The sequence below is a fragment of the Mixophyes fleayi genome, chromosome 8, assembly GCF_038048845.1.
Source record: "Mixophyes fleayi isolate aMixFle1 chromosome 8, aMixFle1.hap1, whole genome shotgun sequence".
Lineage (NCBI taxonomy): Eukaryota > Metazoa > Chordata > Amphibia > Anura > Limnodynastidae > Mixophyes > Mixophyes fleayi.
The window spans coordinates 90858730-90880342 of record NC_134409.1 but is presented as its reverse complement, the minus strand read 5'-3'; positions in this window follow the sequence as shown (position 1 = coordinate 90880342).

Genomic DNA, 21613 nt, shown 5'->3' with positions numbered 1-21613 from the left:
GGATGCCAGTCCAAGTACAATAAAAATTAAATATAAAGTAGAGGCTGCCTATGGCAGCCACGGAAGAAATTGCCCAGCTCCAATGGGCTCTTAGACAAAAAACTGAAGTTCATTATGAACTTCCAAAGTATTGAAGGGGAGGAGCTTCAGGTTTTGGAGCAAATTTAAATGTGCCCAAGCTCCTGCCACAGTATTGTGTACCCCTACACTCTGCAGTGTCCCCCATAGATGTAAGAGAAAGAAATGCTGGTGGGCACTGAAGAATGTGAGGTAAAAGATGGTGCGTAGGAGGGGTTGGGTATGATGGACAAGATGGTGGGCAGGTGGGGAGATTTTTGAGAAAAGAACATATACTGGGAAGGGAGGGAACTAGGTTTAGTACATATCTGAGGAAAGAGAACTGTACAAAATGGTACTGGATAGGTGGAATAGCCAGAGGTTATTATGGATATAGAAAAATAGGATAAACCAGATGGCCCATTGGTTTTTATCTGCTGTTAATTTCTGTTTCTAACTTTGAAATCATAAATATTGTAACTTTTTAAAAAGCTATGAAATTCCATAGACAAAAAACCTTACGGTTTATCATGTCCGATTAAGGTTCCTTACACTTATACACACCTTCAAATTTAAGAAAACGATTGAAACTCTTCCACTCAAACTCCAAAAAGCAATAAAATTACGACGATTAAGGCAGAAACCTTAATGGACGTGTTACTTGCGCAATACAGACATGGTATGCCATCACATCCTGTGGTTAGCAGCAGATTCAGCACTATCATGGAGTGAGGTTGCTGTCACTCACAAAATGGTGGAGCTGCTAATTCACAGATTTGTGTGTTCGCTGGAATACACACATACAGTACTATTACATTTTCTTAGATTAGCTTTATCGTAGTTTAGGGCCTGCGTGTCTTAGAAAGAGACATTAGAGCAACTTCATAAAAAGGTAGAACTACAAAATTACATTAGTTAAATTACATTAAAATGGTGTATAAGCCTCTGCTTAGTTTGGTTTTCAGTGAGCAATGTTTGCCATTTCATTCTTTTGCAAGCTCTAAGCTAACTTTTAAGGATACATAAAGCCAACAAGACCTTATCGGAAAATATTTTTGCAAACTGCAAAATAGTGTAATCCAAATGCACAGAGAGATTCTCTGCAGGGATCTGTCACCTGCAGGAACCATATTTGGCGAGGAGTCATGTATTGCAGCTATCTTTTAGGAGCAGGCACAATATTGGAGGATTGCTCTACAAGGATCTGTCAGGAGGGGTTAGTATGTTGAATGGAGGGATGCTCTGCAGTGGTCTGTCAGATGCAGGGAGTATTTTGGGTGGAGGAATGCTCTGCAGGATTCTTTTTCAGGAGCAGATACTGTTTGGTGATGAGCTATGTTCTGCAGGTATCTTCTTGGTGCAGGCACAGTCTTGGAGGGAGGAATGCTCTGCAGATTTTTTGTAGTTATTATTATTATCATTTATTTGTTAGGCGCCACAAGGTATCCGCAGCGCCGCACACAGTACTAACAGTAGACTATACAGGGTGAAACCATACAGAACAATGAACAAAAGTACCAATACTTCAGAAACTCCGGCCAGTCATATGCAGTATAGACGGAGCGGAAGAACAGGTATGGAGACAGGAGGGGAGGGGGCCCTGCTCATACGAGCTTACATCCTAAGTAATTCTACTTTTTTATTGTTCTAATGTCTCTTTCTAAGACATGTAGGCCCTAACCTACGATAAAGATAAACTAAGAAAATGTAATAGTACTGCATGTGTGTATTTCAGTGAACACACAAATCTGTGAATTAGCAGCTCCACCATTTTGTGAGTGACAGCAATCTCACTCCATGATAGTGCTGAATCTGCAGCTAACCGCAGGATGTGATGGCATACCATGTCTGTATTGCGCAAGTAACACGTCCATTAAGGTTTCTGCCTTAATCATCGTAATTCCCTTGCTTTTTGGAGTTTGAGTGGAAGAGTTTCAATTGTTTTCTTAAATTTGAAATTGTGTATAAGTGTAAGGAACCTTAATCGGACATGTTAAACCATAAGGTTTTTTGTCTATGGAATATATATTGTTGTCCAGTAGATTGTCACACTAGGGCTAACTGGTGCAAAATATGTAGATCATATAAAAATGCCAATTGGGCAATGCCACTGTACTGTTTAGACAGCTATGTACCAAAAGCAATGTGCACAGAAGTGTAAAATAGCCTGGGTCAAGGGTTACAGCTTATATCACAAGTCATAGAGAGCATCCATAGATGATAATGAATGGTATATAAAAATAATATAAAAATACTTGTGCAAGTAACAGCATGGCACGTTTAAGACTATCTGAAAATATGGGTGTCCTCTTGTTTGGTGTGCTTTTACAGTGTATTCAGCATTGCTGTATGGGTTCCCAGTCGATATGTAGCATTTAGCTAAAAGGATAAAAGGGCCTTTAAGTAAACAGCAATGCTATAATACCCGTAGATGCAGCAATGGACCAGGTGGGGTGTGTTCACGTAACTGCAACATAATTAGATATTGGTGCATCAGCAGATATGGCTTTAATGAGGTGTATCTCTTGCAGGTAGTGGAGGGCTGGTGTAATGATATGCATGCTATACACAGTTGTACATGTGCCACCTAACATTATAAACATATTTGAAACATATCTATAATATAAATGCTTAGTGGCGTGTGTTAGTCTGTCTGTGTGTGTGTGAAAAAAATAAAACCAAGCTGCAGCGCCACCTGCTGGGCGGAGTTATACACTGACCTACTAAATTCTTAGTGTGTGTGGGAAAAAAAAATCAGAAAGGGCTGAAATTTGGTATACTAAGATGTTTTTAATTTGTTAATTTATTTTGTTAATTGCTAAAAGTGTTTATAAAGATTTTAAAAAAATATATATATATTTCTTGAAGGAGAAGTGACAGTTGGGAGTGGTTGGTGGTTGCCGGGGGTGACAGTGGGGAGTGGTTGGTGGTTGCCGGGGGTGGCAGAGTGAGAGGAGTGTGATACTCAGGACCGCTGAGAGAGATCCCTGTGTCTGGATAGACATCTGGATAGATGTGGCGATGAAAATGAAGGATGAGGTGATGGAGAAGAATGATGAGGTGGTGACATGTGGACAAAACCACGTTAAAAAAGGGCGCTTACGTCGGGAAGTAACGCTCTTCCCCTGAGGAGGCCTGGGCTATGGCCCAAATGCATGACAAGAACCTTTTTAACACCTTAAGTAGCTTGATTTGACTAGAATGCATGAGTATCATGCATGGGTTAACTTGTGCTTCAAATATGAGTTTATGGTTCATGTGTCCGATCCTGACCAGGGCCCTATCTGTGTGGAGTTTGTATGCTCTCCCTGTGTTTACATGGGTTTTCTCCGGGTGCTCCAGTTTCCTTCCGCAGTCCAAAAACATAATGGTAGGCTAATTGGCGTCTGACAAAAATGGAGCCTAGAGAGTATGTGAGTGAGAATTTAGACTGTAAGCTTCAATGGGACATGGACTGATGGGAATGGCTATATATTCTCTGTACAGCACTGTATAATATGACTGGCACTAAACATAAAATAATAATAATAATAATAATAATAATAATAATAATAATAATAATAATAATAATAATAATAATAATAACAATAATAATAATAATAATAATAATAATAATAATAATAATAATAATAATGTTGCATTTATTGTTTGTATTGTTTTTGTATTGGCATATTTTTTATTTATTCCCAGTTAACATGTCTGCATGAAGTTCAGTAATAAGATCCATACCCGGGGATGGTGTTAAATATTCTTGAGTACTAATTAAATTGTGAACATCCCATTTATTGGCAGGTACAAAAATAACCAGTATAGTAATGGTTCGGAATGATCACATGAAATAAGATTGAAATTACACCAGCACACAGGACAGCTCTCAATAACAGCTGATTTGCAATATGCCTAAGTCAAAGTAGCTGACAGTATAAGACAAATATGGAAGGGATCAGTTTTAATAAATATTTTCTCAATAATGGTATAGTTGTGAAAAGCCTTACATTGCATGTAGTCTTTAGTCTGGTCTATACTATTAATGTTAGAGTTTTAAAATAACCAAGACATGTCCACTATACCACTATAACTATTCCAATTAATCAGTTAACCCTTCCTTTTTTTAAACTAGGCATGAACTTTACTAATGAGTTTTATATGAGCTGTATATGAACCATAGAAGCTAATCACAAGAAGAATCAAATAAACACGTTAACTAACATCAGAGTTCCTCTTACCTTTAATACATTGCTTATCTCCAGGGTGCGGAATACATGACCTGACATGTTGAATTAGTGTGTAGCTACTTCATAACATTGGTTATCAGGGCTGCCTGGGAGATGATTGATAAATGCCTCTGGGCTTTTTGTTCTGGACTGTAGAATATAATAAATTAGACACGTAATCTTCTTTTCAACTAACATGTTTCCACACTTCTTGTTTCTAACCCTTGTCTCTTTAAATTACAAACTATTTTGAGCAGGATTCTCATAGCTACTATGGGGTAAATGTATCATACCCCGGTTTCTTCAACTCACGGGAGTTCGGCGTCTTTGCAGCTTAAATTTAAAGCGGCGCTGCCTTGTAAAGGGAAGTTTCCCTTTACAAGGCAGCACTGATTTAAATTTAAGCTGCGAAGATGCCGAACTCCCGCGAGTTGAAGAAACCGTGGTATGATACATTTACCACTATGTCTCCATGGCATGCAAATGTCAATATTTTGTAATAGTTATAGTAATAGTAATAGTGTAATGTTATTTGCACTGCTTAATTTGTTTGGTGCTGTGTAGATGTTTTTACTGTTCTCACTGATGAAGATGATGATGAGAGAATGATATATTTAAATGATAAATGATTACCTTCTATCTTATTTTGTTCTTCTGTTCTTGCTCACCAATTTTTCTTTTTTTTTCTTTTGGTCTACAAAGAAGAAAGAAAAAAATCAACCAGCAGAGAAACAGACGCATGCCCCCAAGATGCCCAAGTGAAAACACACACTTAAAATGTATAATCATCTGTATAATTATATATATTATATATATATACCCTTTAAGAATTGCAATAAATATTATAATTATTTAGTTGTATACCAGTTTTTAAACACAAATCCCTTCAAAAATACCTCATCATGTTTTGAGTTGATAAGTCACATTGGATAGCTTGTTGCTACATATTTGAATTTTACCCAGAGTATGAATCCTGTGGCCCCATCTCTGCTATATTGTATTCCACTGATGTTATTAATGTTTTGCAGTTTATATTTTAGTTTGCTGTAGAATAACAAACTAAATTCCTTGAGTTGCACTTATGGTAAGATATATACAACATTAGCGTACAGATATGTACTGAGCAAAAATGCAGCCATCATCATCATCATCAACTCAAAAACTTGAGCCAAGCCTATGGGTCTCACAAAGATATGCCTCCAAAAAGGTGTAAATCAGCACAAAATATAGGCACAAATTGTTTCTGTGATGCAAATTGACATATATTTAACTCTAAATAATGCCTTAAGTTAGTGGTTCCCAAACTTTTGCAGTTCGCGGCACCCGTAGAGTCTCCATAATTTTTTCAAGGCACCACTCCAAAATAATTACTGAGCAGTCCTGTTTTAGAAGTAGTTGGGTCAAAAAAATGTAATAAGTATTTAGGTCAGGACAGAAATACTTATTTAGGTGTATTAAAAAATGCCCCCTCTGGATCTAGACTAGAGATGGGCGGGCTCGGTTCCCCGAGAACCGAAACCACCCAAACTTTGCCTATCCGAGTACCGAGCCGAGCAGGCTCGGTACTCTCCCGCCCGCTCGGAATCCAAATCGAGGTCGAACGTCATCGTTACGTCGTCGGATCTCGGTGCTCGGTTCTCGCGATACTTGAAAATTATAAATACCTGCCTCCACAGCAATCCATCGCCATTTGACAGAGGGAGAGAGCAGGGTGTAGTCACCAGCTGATTAGAGCAGGGACAGAGAATACAATTCTGATTACAATTCTGATAACAATTGATAGAGAAGAGAGGAGGATAGAGGAGTCTTTTTTTTGCAATATTTGGCAATACAAGTGCTTTGGGGTGTCCCCCATTCTTTTGCATTAATATTTCTGCCTGTCAAAAGTACTATTTTTCAGCAGACTAAAAATATAATATTTAGCACTCCAAGTGCTTTTGGGGTGTCCCCCATTCTTTTGCATTAATTTTTTTGGCTTTCAAAAGTACTATTTTTCAGCAGACTAAAAATATAATATTTAGCACTCCAAGTGCTTTTGGGGTGTCCCCCATTCTTTTGCATTAATTTTTTTGGCTTTCAAAAGTCATATTTGTCAGCAGTATCTAAAACAATTTGTAGCACTAGAAGTGCGTTTGGCTCATAATGGATTCTAAGCAGTCCACATATGAGCAGAATCAGCAACCAGGTTCTGTCACCAGTCCTGATGGTAGTGTTCCCAGTACTTCATCTGGGAAAGGCGATGTTAAACTATACAGTCTTTTGAAATCAGTCAAAAAAACACACCCCAAAAAAAATTTACCGTGTTGAAGCGCAAAAGAAGTGTAACTGAGGAAAAGTTAAGAGGCGATAAAAAAAAAATTGCCAACATCCCATTTTATACACTCAGTGGCAAAGAGAGAATGAGGCATTCACCTTTGTCTATTAGTGGCAGATCAAAAAATGTTACTGAGCCTACAAGTGGTGCACAACTACTGTTACGCGTGAAAACCGAGCTGCAAGATAACAGTAAGGCATTAGAGGATAATGTTTGCTCAGAATCAGAAATGACACCAATCCCTGTGGAGAGTCCATCCAACAGTGGGATGTCTAATCGTGAGCATTCTGTTAGTGTACACATAAAGAGGGGCCCTTTTCAGCAGTTCTGCTGATGTGTGCCTGAACAGCCCGAGTGTAGCCGGTGATACACCAAGTGATGATGACACATTGTCTTTAGAAGAGGATGTGAGGGAGATTTGGGTAATCGACGAGGGCGCTGATGATGATGCAGTTGATTGTGTAAGTCCTGCACCAGAGGCAGCAGTGTGGCACCAGTGGCAACAGTTCTGGCACGTGAGGTTCTGGCACCAATTTGCACTTTCCAAACACAAGCAGGGATGACGCAAGTGGCAGACCACAACAGTTTGACATCTGGGCTGGTTTGAAGGATTTGTCAAAAAAATGTGTGACCTTGACCACAACTCCAACCAATCCTACTATTAACATGCAAAGGATGGTGGAGGGCCTATCAGGGATTAAACTTTATTTTTCATAATTTGCGCTAATAATGTTTGGGTGTAATATACACCCAAAGACGAGTGCTCAATTGCTAAGAGTCATTGGTGAAGAAGAAGACAAGCAGGCTTGTCTGTAGAATTTGCAGGCAAATTGTGCTGCATTATATAGGTAACACCCAAAAAGAAGAGCGCCACTGCTCCATTTCTAATTGTAATTGCTGAAATAGAAATAATAGGGCTGACAGTCTTGGTCTAAATCTGCAGATACATTTTTTTGTACCATAGCTCACTCCGAAACAGGAGAGGTGGCAGGGTTTAGTGATAATCTTCCTCAAACAATACTAATTCATCCCACCATCATAGAAGTCTGTGTAGTATGATGTAATTGCAGATAATGGCCTTCCAAATGGAATTACTAGTTGATTTTAGGGCAGAGCTGTCACGATTTTTGGCCAATTCTTTTACAGCAGAGCAAATATCAAAATGTTGTGCGGACTCATCTGCATCACCACTGGGTGTCTTGGGAAAGCAATTTTTTTTACAACAAGCAGTTGCCAGAGAAACTGAAGGAGACGACGTCCAAAACAGATGTTGATAAGTCTGGGATCCGTGCGAAGAAAATTAAGTATTTAATCTACAATTAAAATATAGTTAGCACATTTACTTTGTTTTATTTCACACTATAATTTTCTCTAGCACCTTTTCAAAATGTGGCAATGACTTGACTCAAGCTAACCGTGTCTGCACTTTCTTCACAGGTAACTACTTCGCTGGACTAAAGTATATTCCCCTCAAATGCTAGTCTTCTTGCAGCTGCTGCATTCTCCTACATGCTGTTGCAGAAACCAGAAATTGACCCTAAATGTTTCTGGACACAAACAGCATCTCCTGCATGTCATTTTTAAAAAGTTCTGTAACACCAAGTTGATAGTGTGTGCAAAACAGGAAATGTGATGGAATTCAACCCCGCTGTAATGCTTGACCAATATTGGGGTCGTAATCAGAAATGACATATCCTCTGGAGAGTCCAAGCAGGATTAGCCATCTTTCAATGACATCCCTTAGTTTTTGGAACAGATTGTCAGCTGTATGCCTCTTACTGAAGCCGCTGATACACAGAGTAGCCTACTTCTCAAAAATGTGACGTACCTGGGTACATGCTGCTGCTGTCCATGCTGGGGAAGGCGAATGACCAACCCAGTAGGCTTTCACAGTCATATAATCTTTAGTTTGCCCAGTTAAGTGTACAGTGGGTAGAATGCCATTTTGTCGCCCAATAATTAAATTTTTAGGAACTTTCCGGTACAGGAGAGATATCATACTATACATATAAAGTTAGCTGTGTGAAGACTCTTGCATATCTGAGTAAACTTTGGGGGCTTAAGGCAACAAAATATTCCTGGAACAAGAACAATTTACTGCCCATATACAAACATTCTAATATGTGATGGTAGGCACTCCGGATAGTCACCTGAGATTAAGCAGCAATTCCAGAACAAAATCAGGTGTTATTTTTATTTTAGCATAAATCACTCCGGCAGACTGTAAGAATAATAATTTTCAATTTTCCCTTATTTTTTTTTCCTTCAGGCTGCTATTAATGATTTATTAATCTGGGCTGCCATGGCAACCATTTACATGACACAGGATGTAGTGAGTAGAGAGGCTTTGGAATGCCCCTCTGAGCTCTGTCTGTATTATGCCATCCCCTTTTTCCCTCTCTCCTATCACATGGCATGCTGAGAGCTTTGGGCCTGTGTCTGTGTAGCAGACTGATAGTGTCTGTGTCTTGTAGCCATTTATGCTTGCCAAACAGAGAGATTTTAAAAAGGAAGTAATGATTTGTTGTAGGATAGCTGAGAAAAAATTATATCAGATGTATGATTAACTTACTATTTAAATTGGTAAAAAAAATCTTCTATGTGGGATATCTGTTTTAAGTTATTTAGCCATTATTTAAGTTCTATATTTTCTGGTTTCAGGAGAATGGTCTTTACCAATATGCTGTCTCCACCATTAGAAGAAGTCTAACTGTTTGAAGCCATAGAAGCCGTGGCAACTGGTAAGTGGGATTTAGCTGGTGTCTGACAGTAGGCCCACAATATTCACATTACTGCCCCATAACCTGTTCTGTAGGTCATCTCACTTCATGTGAAAGGTTTCTTTGCTTTTGCAAAAGTGATTTCAGGAGGTCAAATGTAAAATCTTCCATTTCAGAGGGCAAAAGAGATTCTGATCTTGCTGTGCTAAGAAATCTTTAAAATCTGCATGGATTGTCCTTAGCTATTGGGTAGTATTAGTAGTTAGAACCTGCACAATGGATCTGAGCATGACAAAATCCTCTAGTTGCACATTGTTGTTTGGTAGGTTGGTGTTGATTTTGTTGACTTTTTGGTGTGCTTTTTTTTGTGTTTAGCATCTGTGGCTGTTTAATTGGTAGGAGTGATTTTAATACAGCTGGCTGCAAGAAATTGTCCTTATAATGCAAGATACAACAGGACCATAGCGGTTAGTCACATCACAGTTCCCTCTACGGCATCGGTCCCAACCGGTGGTACGCGTACATCCGGGGTACGTGCTGGGCTGTTCAGGAGTATGTGAAAAATAATCAGCATTGGCAGAAAAACAAGTAAAGTAAACAAAATGCAGGGAGGCGTAGGCTGGCGTCCAAGAGAGTGAGGTCGAGGCTGCTTGTGTATCACAGGGATCCCGTGCCGACAGTGCTCCAATCCGGGCTAGACTCTCCACCCTCAGTTCCTTACCTGGTGCTGCCTTGTCCTGATTGCGGTTTTTGTGACCCTGTGGATGCTTTATTTATCAGTGGCTGCAACCAAATTTAGTCTCCGCCGCAAGATTACAGGAGAGTGAGTTGGCTCTAGTGAGAGTGTGCTCTGTGTGGAGTGTGTGGTGCCCCCGCTTACCTGTCGCTCCACCACCAAATGCCCATGGTGAGTGAGGTGTTCGCACAGCCAGAAGAGGCTTACACGATGGATTCCTTTCCTCATCTATTGCGGAACTATTGATGGCCGGGGCCTTGTGGTGTGGAACATTCTGACAGGGCAGCATTTGGATCCTCCCATCTCTAGTTCATCTTCTTGCAGAGATGACCCAACAGGGTAAGGCTGCAATACCCCTTAATCTATGATCTCGAATACCACGGCCCTTTTGTACACCTATCACCTCCCAAGACTATTACTAACTACTGGAGTTTGAACCGCCATATGCTTACTTTTGAAAGCAGTCATTGGCCTTCATTAGACACCTGTGCAGGGTTTCTAGGTGGGGTGCCTAATATTGGGGTGCCCACCTGTTCTACAATTCACCACTGCCTTGTGCCTTGGCTTGTTTGGTGTCCTTACAGTTCTCAATTAACTTGGCTTTTCCTTTCCACCTGGTCTGTAAAGTGTGAGCTTTAAATTAAAGTAGTTTTCCTTTACCCAATTAATTTCCTTATTTCCACTATTTTGCATTAAGATAGGCAGTGAACAAAAGTGTCAGTATTTAAAAACAAGCTAAACCTTGTTCCTAATGTCAATTCCCTAAATGGCTATCTTTGTCCAGAATATTACCTTTAGAGGTAAATCCTAGGGTGTAGGACAAACTCGTTATTGTAGAAAGGACACCTCTACAGGTGAAGTCATTTTCTTTATCATTTACCTGGAATGTACAGGTGGTGGACTTAGCTCAAATTAAGTCCAAGGCAGAGCTGTACAGGGAGAGTGTTTCTAGATCTAATCTTTCAAGCTGTTTAAGCATCACCATGAGCTGGGAAAGTCTCCATAACTTCTATACTGGTCAAAGCTATCTTATATAGCTTGAATTTGAGTCCTTTGAACAGGGCTATTCTTGCTTTATAGGACAAATATTAAATGTTAAATTATTTACAAATAATTTAACATGGGACTTGCATTCCGTTTCACCATCCTGGTCAGATTTTTAGGTAGAATGGAGAGCACTGGAAACAGGAGAAATTTCCAAGAAATTAAGGACAGAATAAAAAAATAGATGAAAAAAAGTATTAATTGCATTTACAAGCTTGAAGTGATTTAGGGCATAGTATAATCACTGTTCGTCATCTGAGAAGATGAGAACTTTCGGCCTGATTCATTAAGGATCTTAAATGAAGAAGTTTCTTATTTCAGTCTCCTGGACAAAACCATGTTACAATGCAAGGGGTGCAAACTAGTTTTCTGTTTTGCACATAAGTTAAATACTGACTGTTTTTTCATGTAGCACACAATTACTTGATAGCTTGTTTGTACACTGAAATTTAAAGTTGATATTTGTGTGCTACATGCTGATTTGTCTTACCACTAAGGTATACTTCAGATGAAAACAAACATACAACACAACACAGGCACTAGTGGCAACCTAAAGTGTTAATGAGCATAATTAAATAAACAATTGCACACACCTTCTTAATTACTGACATGAATGATCATATTTTTTTTTTTTTTTTTTTTAAATAAGAATGTCTATGCAAATGCATCTCAGAATAAATCGCAATCATAAATAAAGGCAAACATATTTTAATCAGTATAAAATTAAACAACAGGGGGTAAATGTATTAAACTCCGGGTTCTTCAACACCCGCGAGTTCGGCGTCTTCGGCGTTTAAATTTAAAGCGGCGCTGCCTTGTAAAGGACTTCCCTTTACAAGGCAGCGCCGCTTTAAATTTAAACGCCGAAGACGCCGAACTTGCGGGTGTTGAAGAACCCGGAGTTTAATACATTTACCCCCAGATATCTGTAAGCAGCATTGCATAGACCCAGCATCAGATCTCGTCATCTGATACTACAGTGGGCCATACACCTGCATATACTTGTCTCATTACAATCCACTATAAAAGACTGCTACATGCACACTTGAAGTTGGTTAGGAGTCTATAGAGGAGCTTACTGGTGTGGATTTGTATAGTGGACCTTTAATTGTATTGAGAGTTATCTTTTTTTCCTACTCTTTTTATAGACACTTTAAAAGTTTGTGTTTGTAAGATATTTTATGTTCCACAATAACAGTGCATCTCGATTTTCATATGTAATGTGCAGTTTACCGTGTGTAATTTTTGTATTATAATTTTTAACAATTATTTTTTTTGGGGGGGGGTGTTGTGAACCTTTTCAATCTAATATCTAATATCTATTAAGATGATTCTTATGTATTTTAGCACTTCTCCATGTTACATGTTTATCCAACAGATTTCCAACCAGAAACTGTGGGGGCAGGCCACTTCAGGTTCCATACTGATTTGCAAGGTAAAATATTTTTCTAATGTGGTCCATACCACACTTTTTAAATTCTCTAACATCCTAAAAGAATAATTGTTGTTTGGTGATGAAAGTAAAGGCATGTTTCATTTTTCTAAACATAAACAAATGCATGCACCAGACAGTTTTGACTGAAAAAAAAAATGTTTACCTTTGAAATCTGCAATTTTTTTTAATCAAGCTGTAAGGGCTGCCTCTGCCCCTGCTAAGATTATCAGTAAGTTTTCTAGCACTTATAAAAATAATGTTGAAGGTTGACTATTAGAGCTTAGCTGAAAAAAGACCAAACTAAAGTCTTTCATTGATGTACTACCAGGCATTACCTGGGACATGTCTGCCTCACCTGAAAAAATAAACAATAACCAACCATAGTCTGTGTTAATCATATATCTGACTCACTATGTGAATGTTCTTTTCTGCCCAGGTAAATAAAGTAAGCGTTGTGTCTGTTTATTGATTTTAAGACCCTGATTTGTCAATATGTTCTAATGGAGATACCTTATGAAAGATAATCTCTTTCATTTCGAGGATAAGTGAGAAACAGACACCATTTTAGTAAACAGCTTAATGTGTGTAATTTATTCCAACTGACCATATGACCTAGCTGACAGCTGGAGCACCAAAGAGGTGCAGCAAGAATCATTTCATGGAGGAGGAGGAACAGGACATGAAGGAGTTGCCTTTGTAAGAATGTAAGTATCTATAATTATCAATGTTATTACTTTCAGGTTCTTGGGGGACATGCGTTAAAGTTAAGGCATCAGAAATTGTAGATTTTACATCTGAAATTACATCATGAAAATACAGGTGTGTACACAGTACACACAGTCAAGTAATATATCATTTCAAAATGGCCTAAGGTTGATCTCTTTTTCTATAATATTTTAAACAGTCAAAGAAGACAGCCATTATGCGTTCCAGCATGAACTGCCTTGCCACACCTCTAACTGTGGGATAATACCAACATGTATGTGTTTGTATTTGATCATTGTTTTTTGTTTTTTTTCTATAAAAAGAATTTGCATTTACAGTTTGTTTTCAATTTGTTTCATTTGATTACTGAAAATGTGTTTATAAATATTAATTAATATTTCAATTTCGCAACACTCATTCTCCTGTAACTCTCTGCTGCTTTGGACATTGTTGAACACCCTCTTCTTCTACACATCCTTCACTCCATTGTCCATCTATACACAGTTCTCTCCTGGGTCACTTTCTACCTCTATAACCGCTCCTGTAGTGTACCCTCCTCTGGCACATTCTCCCTTACACTCTCACTCTCTATTGAGCTCTCACAAGGCTCCTTTTTTTCTAAATGTTGTACTTTAATATTGTACATCTCTTGTCTTGGGGTACTAATTTGCTCATTTGGCCTCCAATACCACCTCTACACTGAGAACACCCAAATATACATTTCTTTCCCAGACCTATCGCTTTCAGCACTATATATTGTAAACACTGTCTTTCTGCATTCACACCATGGATATCACAATGATAGCTAAAGCATATCATGTTCTATACAGAGCTCATTATGTCCCTCATGCCAGAGTCACCAACTAGTACATTACAAGAAATGTGTTGAGGTTATTTTAGTCAATAATGGATGGACATTTAGAACATACCTTTAAATTTAATTTACATTGGTCCCTTTGCACTACATCATAATTTATTTCATCATTTATTTATTTATGATTGCACCAGCAATTCTGAGGCGCTGTACAGAGAACACAGTCCCTGGCCCAATAGAGCTTACAGTCTAACAATCTCCAAACACACACACACAAACGTCAATTTCATGTCAGCAAATGCAACTACTAATATGCATTTTGATTGATGTAGTCAAATGGAGTTCAGGGAGGAAAAATAAAAAAACAGGGGAAGAACAAACAGGGCAAGATTCGTTAAGAAAAGTTAGTCAATAAAAGGAGTTTATCAAAGCATGTTTGATTGCAGGTATATTGAAAAAGTTAGTATATATTTTTAATTGGGGTAAGGCATGTCCTAGATCAACTTTCAATGTGTCAGTGTGACACCTGAAAAAAGAGCCATTTGTTTACTTTGGTGCCAAAAAAACAACTTTTTTTTACCACACTTTTGCAGGGCTCAAGTTCCTCTAATTTTGTCTTTACTTAGCTTAATGTCCCACAAAGTCCACAAAGATAAGGCCATGTTTGGGAAACAATCTCATGACCCCAGGACTGTAAGGAAGAAGTTCTAACCACTAACTCACTGTGCTGCTGAAGGGTTGTCTGTATTGATTTGTAGAGAAGCTGAGTACATAACATACAAGCGGTAGATGAATAAAAAATAAAAGGTTTCAAGATATTACTTTCATTAACCTCATAGTAGCATGTCCCCTCCAAATCAACCCCCTCCCCCCCAAAAGTCTAAGGACATTCGTAGTAATAGATGGCAGCATGTAGATAATGTGAATGAATGTGCCCTGTGGGGCAGATTCATTTTTGATCCAAAAACATTAAAAATTAAAAATGCACCTTTGCCTTAGAAAGTTGCATTTGAGGGGAGATAAATGTAAATTATGAGAACAGATTTATAATGGGATAAAGCATGTTGTAGTGCATCTTTGAATGTCAGAGTAAAAATAAACTGTTTGTGTTTGTGTGTTACATGAAAAAAAACCCATTACTTTACTTATGTGCAAAATACTATCCTAACATAACGCCTTGCTAATTAAAAACATCTGCTGGTTTGGACAAAGCTCCTCTTGTATCCCTTTCCTTAATTATTCAGGACCACAAGCTGCACACAGATCCTAAGGCCATGTTTGGTATTCAAACTCATTACGCCGATGCGAGACAGAAGTACAAACCACTAAGGTAACCATGCAGATGTTAACTGGCATATATTTTTTCAGAAGAAGGAAGAGTGCCAGTGTTATGTCCATTTTTGGTTTAAAGCACTATTATCTAGCTCTTACATCTGTTGCACGCATGCTGTATTGTTGTGCTTCTAGCTCTAGTCTATAGAATGTATTTATTTTTACAACTGAATGTTTCCTTAGTGGTTAGCCAATCCACCTTCCAACAAGTCAAAGTCGAGTCATGAGTTCTGTGACAGGATGGACCCTCTATGCCACCCTGTCTGTTGTTGCTGGGAACCCGCTGGGCTTACTTTGCCACCGTTCCCTTTCGTTATCCCAAATGCGCCCTCTTGCCGCAGTAGAAGAGGCTTTCAATGCTGCCACCACTGAGCTCCTTCTATGGCGCTCAGAACCACATTCCTTCTGGGTAACTGATGCTTCTAGTGTACCTTGTTGCTGGTTTACCTGGGCTGGTACTCCTGACCTTTCACTATAGATTAGTGGCTGCTGTGGATGGATCCCCCCTGGCTTATCAAAGTAACCAGGGCTGCATGGGTAGCAGGCAGAGCTGTGGTACTGGAAAAGCTTGGGTCCAAACCTGAGACAGCCGGAGAACGGATTAGATTTTGGGTCTAATGTGTAGATCACAGGAATACAGCAATATTGAAGATGTTTTCAAGCAGGTCTTGAAGCAAGATGTTTATTTGCTCTCACCCTAGTTGAAGGTACCAGGGTGATCAGGTCAGATGAAACATCAGAAGAATACATTACATGCTCACACAGCTCACCTTTTATACAGTTCTGACATAACTCCTTGCAGAGATAAGTCAGCCCCTTGGACCTAGCTGGCTCCAACCCGTCTAGCAGATTCCCTCAGATCTCAGGATGTAATCTAATTTTGCATCTAACAATTGAACTTCTATATCAACTTGATTTCCATCAGATCCTGGGATGTAATCTAGTTTTGCATCTAACACAATTTAACTTCCCCATCCCCCCTTTAGATGTTATATCCATTGTTTAGAGTTCCTGTCTGTCTAACAGGACCTGCATTCAGGTAACAGGCCCCCCTGTTGTGCATTCAAATGTTGGTCAATCACATTGAATAGACTTAATTAGCCTTAATGAGGACATCCTCCAGACTACACAACAGACTTACAAATGCTTATCAGAAATCAAACATACACCTTAGACATGAATGCATTTCCAAAGACAGGTACAACAAAGCATTTTCTTGCACCAAGATATGCAAAAAGATTTCAAAACAAAGACTTATTGTATCAGATATACATCAGAAATAAGGTGCTTGCTTTTGAAAGGTTACAACAGGAAAACCAAATTTTCTACCCTGGTCTCAAAAATAATGATTTCCTTTCTCACAATATACACAATATCAAAAATAAGTGCACGTGCAATTACATAAATAAGTGCCCTGCGCTATTTGCTTTAAATAAATTTTTACCAAAAGTTATTTAATAGTGATCCAGTCACAAGTTTGATTCCTGACTCATGCCCATTATCTGTGAGGAGGTTGTATGTACTCTCCTATGTATTGATTATGGAAGAGTACACTACGCATATTGTAATGACATAAATTTTTATAATACACTAATGTTTATTTTAATATGCATGTTTATTTATGCTAGCAAATTATTATGAGATGCAATTGCATTCACATTCTCAGTCGCCTCAGTCTCACTTCTCTCCTTCTGTACTATCTTGTGTAGTATATAATGCTGCCTAAAACTCAATATGTCAAAAACAAATCTTATCTTCCCTCCTGCCAGACTCACCACCTCCCCTCAAATCTCCCTCACTGTCAATAACACCACAATTACCTCAGCCTCCAAGCCTGCTGCCTTAATGACACGATTGACACCGCCCTCTGGTTCCTCACATCCAGGCTTTCTTCTAATCTTGTCAACTCCACATCAAAACCATTGCCAAAATACACCCTTTTCTTACCCAACATGCTAATAAAATCCTTATCCGTTCTCTCATCATCTCCCGTCTAAATTATTGCAAACTTCTGCTATCTGGCTTTCCTGACACCCAAATAGCCAACCTTAAATCCGTCCTAAATGCTGCTGCAAGATTGATCTTCCTCTCTCACCACTCCACATCTGCTGCACCACATTGCAAAACCCTATATTACTTACACTTACCTATGAAACCCTCAACAATACCACCCCTTTATACAGCTCAAATCTTATTTCAAAATCAATATCTACCTCTGACCTTGCGCCTTGTCTCATCTCTGGTAACCACCTTTTATCCCGCCTACAAGTCTTCTCCCATACTGATCCCCACTTATGGAATTACTTACCGTGCCCAATCAGACTTTCACACAGGCTCTTTGTTTAGATGTTCTTTAAAATCTATTTTTAACAGCATACCATATCACTGATGATACTATTCACCCTCATGCACCCTCACAGCTGTCCCAATCTCCACTTTGAGCCACACTCACTCCTCTTGTTTTAGCTGTGCCTACTTCTGCTTAGAATGTAAACATTTATTTTTTTAAACTCTTTATTTGTTACTAGAGGAAACAGCATAGAAAAGAGCAAACAACAAGTAAAAACCAACTGTGTTAAGACAACAAGATGTCTCCTCTTATTTTAAAGTTTTATAGTAGAAGGAAGGGGTAGGAAAGAGACAGGAAACAAAATGGGTTAAGGAGGTGGAACGGGGGGGAGGGTTGGGAAGGACAGGCACGTATATCACCATACCTATTACAAAGGAGGTTGTAAGCAACATATTTACAGAATAACAACCTATAAAATAAATAAGAAAATAAAAAGTAGACGGCAAGATATATGGATCTCTTACCCATGGCGCACGATGACCAACCTGGAGGATCCGGAGACGGCCCAGAGTTTATGTACCATTAGAGGACGAGAGAGCCAAAGGGGGTAAACGGCTTTGCTGGAGATACCATGGGGCCCTAACCTTGTCAAAGTTGTAGGATTTATTGTGAAGGTAGCATGTAATACTCTCCATGCTTGCGATATGCCAGATGTAGTTCCGTAAGGACTACATAGAGGGAGGGTTAGAATCTTTCCAGTGTTTAGCTATTAGGGATTTGGCTGCAGCAAGTATGTGGGATATCAGCTTGTTGGAAGGGGCGGTCTCATCAGGGATAGGGCGAGAGAGAAGGAACGACCAGGGATCCTTAGTGATCTGTTGTTCAGATACGGAATTAATAAGTGCAAGGACCATGTTCCAATAAGGGATTATGCGGGGACAGGTCCACCATATATGTGACATCGTGCCTCTCTGGCCACATTCCCGCCAACAGCTCAGAGTAGCAGTGGGAAACTTTCTAGACAGCCTATCTGGGGTATAGTACCACCTATAGTACAGCTTGTATGCAGTTTCTTTAATGAGTGTGGATATTGAGCTCTTGGCAATCCCCTCTCTGACCTCCTCCCAACAAGACTCATCCGGAGGGGGTCCCAGATCCCTCTCCCATTCACGTTCATGGCGTCCTGGAGTGTCAAAGGATATCTCTATTAGCCAGTTATAAATCCTCGACACCTTCCCTTTGGTGAGTGGGGAATGCAAACACATGTACTCAAAGGGAGTGAGGGGCCTAAGAGTGTCAGAGGCGGGCAAGGACATAGCAAAGTGTCGGACCTGGAAGTACTCAAAGAAAAGCGGGTGAAAAGATTCAAACTTATGCTGAAGATCTAAGATAGAGGCCCAAGTTCCGTTAACCACCAGGTCCGAGACCACACGTATCTCTGCACGTTTCCAGAGTTTAAATTGCTGTGGCTGGCCACCTGGGGGGAAATGCGGGTTGCTCCAGAGGGGAGCTAGAGGGGAAATGAGGGAGGATAGTTTGTGCTTGAGCCAGGACGAGTCGCATAGGGACAAACAAAATTTGAGCAATTGGAGTAAGGAGGCCCACAGGAAGGGACTTCCACAAAGTGGGTTTCCAAGTCCACCCATGCTACAGTCCGGTAAGGGACATAGGTAACTGCAACCTGGGTCAGATGGGCCGCCAAGTAATAGTGTTTAACATCTGGAAAGCCTCTTCCTCCCCGGGCCCTAGGCTGTTTAAGTACTGCTACTGAGACTCTAGGGGGCTTGGAAAGAAGAATGTAAGTCCCGAAACACAGGATCCGGCACCTTCACCGGAAGAGTCTGGAAGAGGTAAAGAAGTTTGGGGATCAGATTCATCTTAACAGCAATGATCTTCCCCAGCCACAATATAATATAGCTCCTCCATACTTCTAGGTCTTTTTTGATTTTAATGAGAAGGGGAGGAAAATTCTCTCTATATAATCGGTCATAGGAAGATGGTGATATAGACCCCAAGATAATTGATCTTGTTCGCCTACCAGCGCAAAGAAAAATTAGCCTGTAGGGTGGCACGGCGGGGAGGGGGAGCGTGCAGGATCATGGCCTCTGATTTACCAAAATTAATTTTATAGCCTGAGAGAAGACCATATTCATCGATGAGCCTGTATAGGGCGGATAAAGAGTCTTGGGGGTTCGTGAGAGAGAGCAGTATATCATCCGCAAAAAGAGAGACCTTGAATTCCCGGGGTCCCACCTCCACACCCGTTATCAAAGCCGACTGCCTAATCATTGCTGCCAAGGGCTCTATAACCAATGCAAAAATTAAAGGAGATAGGGGGCATCCCTGTCTCGTCCCACTGGAAAGGGAGAGAGGATCAGAAAGCGATCCATTAACCAATACCCTAGCAATGGGAGAATTGTAAAGAGCAGAAACTCCCGTCAGGAATTAAGCCAAGAGGCCATACGTCTTAAGAGCGTGAAACATGAAGTCCCACAAAATCTGATCTAATGCCTTCTCGGTGTCCAAAGAGAGCATCAGGGCTGGGAGACGTCTGTGATTAATTATTTGAATTATATCTATTGCTCGATGGGTATTATCTCTGGCTTGATGACCTGGGATAAAACCCACCTGGTCATAATGGATCAGATCCGGAAGGACTGTATTCAAACGAGTGGCTAATAATTTTGCGTAAATCTTAACATCTACATTAAGGAGGGAAATAGGACGTTAGCTTACACAGTCACTAGGGTCCTTCTCCTCCTTGTGTATAACTACTATACGTGCTTCTTACATTGATTTAGGGAATGGAGCTCCTTGCAAGACAGCATCGAACAGGGTGCGGAGGTGGGGGACCAGGGTCTGGGAGAATTTTTTATAATAGGTTGCGGTGAAGCCATCTAGGCCCGGGGCCTTAGAGGCCTTTTGTGCTTTAATAATATCCAGTATTTCATTTGACGAGATTTCTTCATTTAATTGTTGGGCCGACTCGCGGGAGAGTGGGGAGGTTCGCTTGTTTTAGAAAAGCTTTTATGATTTCAGCTGGGGGAATACTTCCAGGATTTGAGCTATCTAAATTATATAGGGCAGAGTAAAACTTCTGAAACTCTCGTCCTATTTGATCTGTGTATGGGGGAGCCTGAGGCCGATCTCAGGGTCATAACATTATTTTGGGAAGTTTGAGCCCTCAAATGGGTGACCAAGATCCTGTCTGCTTTGTCTCCCTTCTCATAAAATGTTTGCTTCAGCCGTTTCAGGGCCGCGGCTGTGGATTCCGAGAGGAGGAGATTCAAATCAGAACGTACTTTTAGAAGTTTGTTCAAAGTAGCTTCATCTGGGGAGAGTTTATGTTGTCGTTCCAGAGTCTGAAGTTGGATAGCTAATGAGGTGCGCTTATGAATTGTTAATTTCCTACGGCGTGAAGCCATGCTAATCAAATGACCCCGTATCACCGCCTTATGGGCTTCCCAGAGGGTCACGGGGGGCATGTCTGGAAGGCCATTTAGAAGAAAATATTCATCTAAAAGATTCCGCAAATCAAGGGTGAGTTGCGGGTCATGCAGGATGGTGTCATTGAGGCGAAACATAGCAGGGTAGCGACGGGAAACTATATCAGCGAGATCAGCAGATATGGGGGAGTGGTCAGACCAGACCAAAGGATGGATGCGAGCTGCCTGAAGTTTTAGGGATAGATCGCGGCTGAAGAGGATCATGTCTATTCGTGAATAAGATCCATGAACCGAAGAATAGAACGTGTAGTCTCGGGACGAGGGTTCTCTAATTCTCCAGGAGTCAAAGAGAAGATGATGAGAGAGGAGGGATGCCAAGGCTTTAGATTTACGAGACTCAGAGCTGCCTGCGGGGGCAGTCGCGATAGAAGATCTATTAACAGTGTCATCTACCACAGCATTAAAGTCCCCGGCCATAATCACTTCTGCCTGGCGGACCTGAGAGA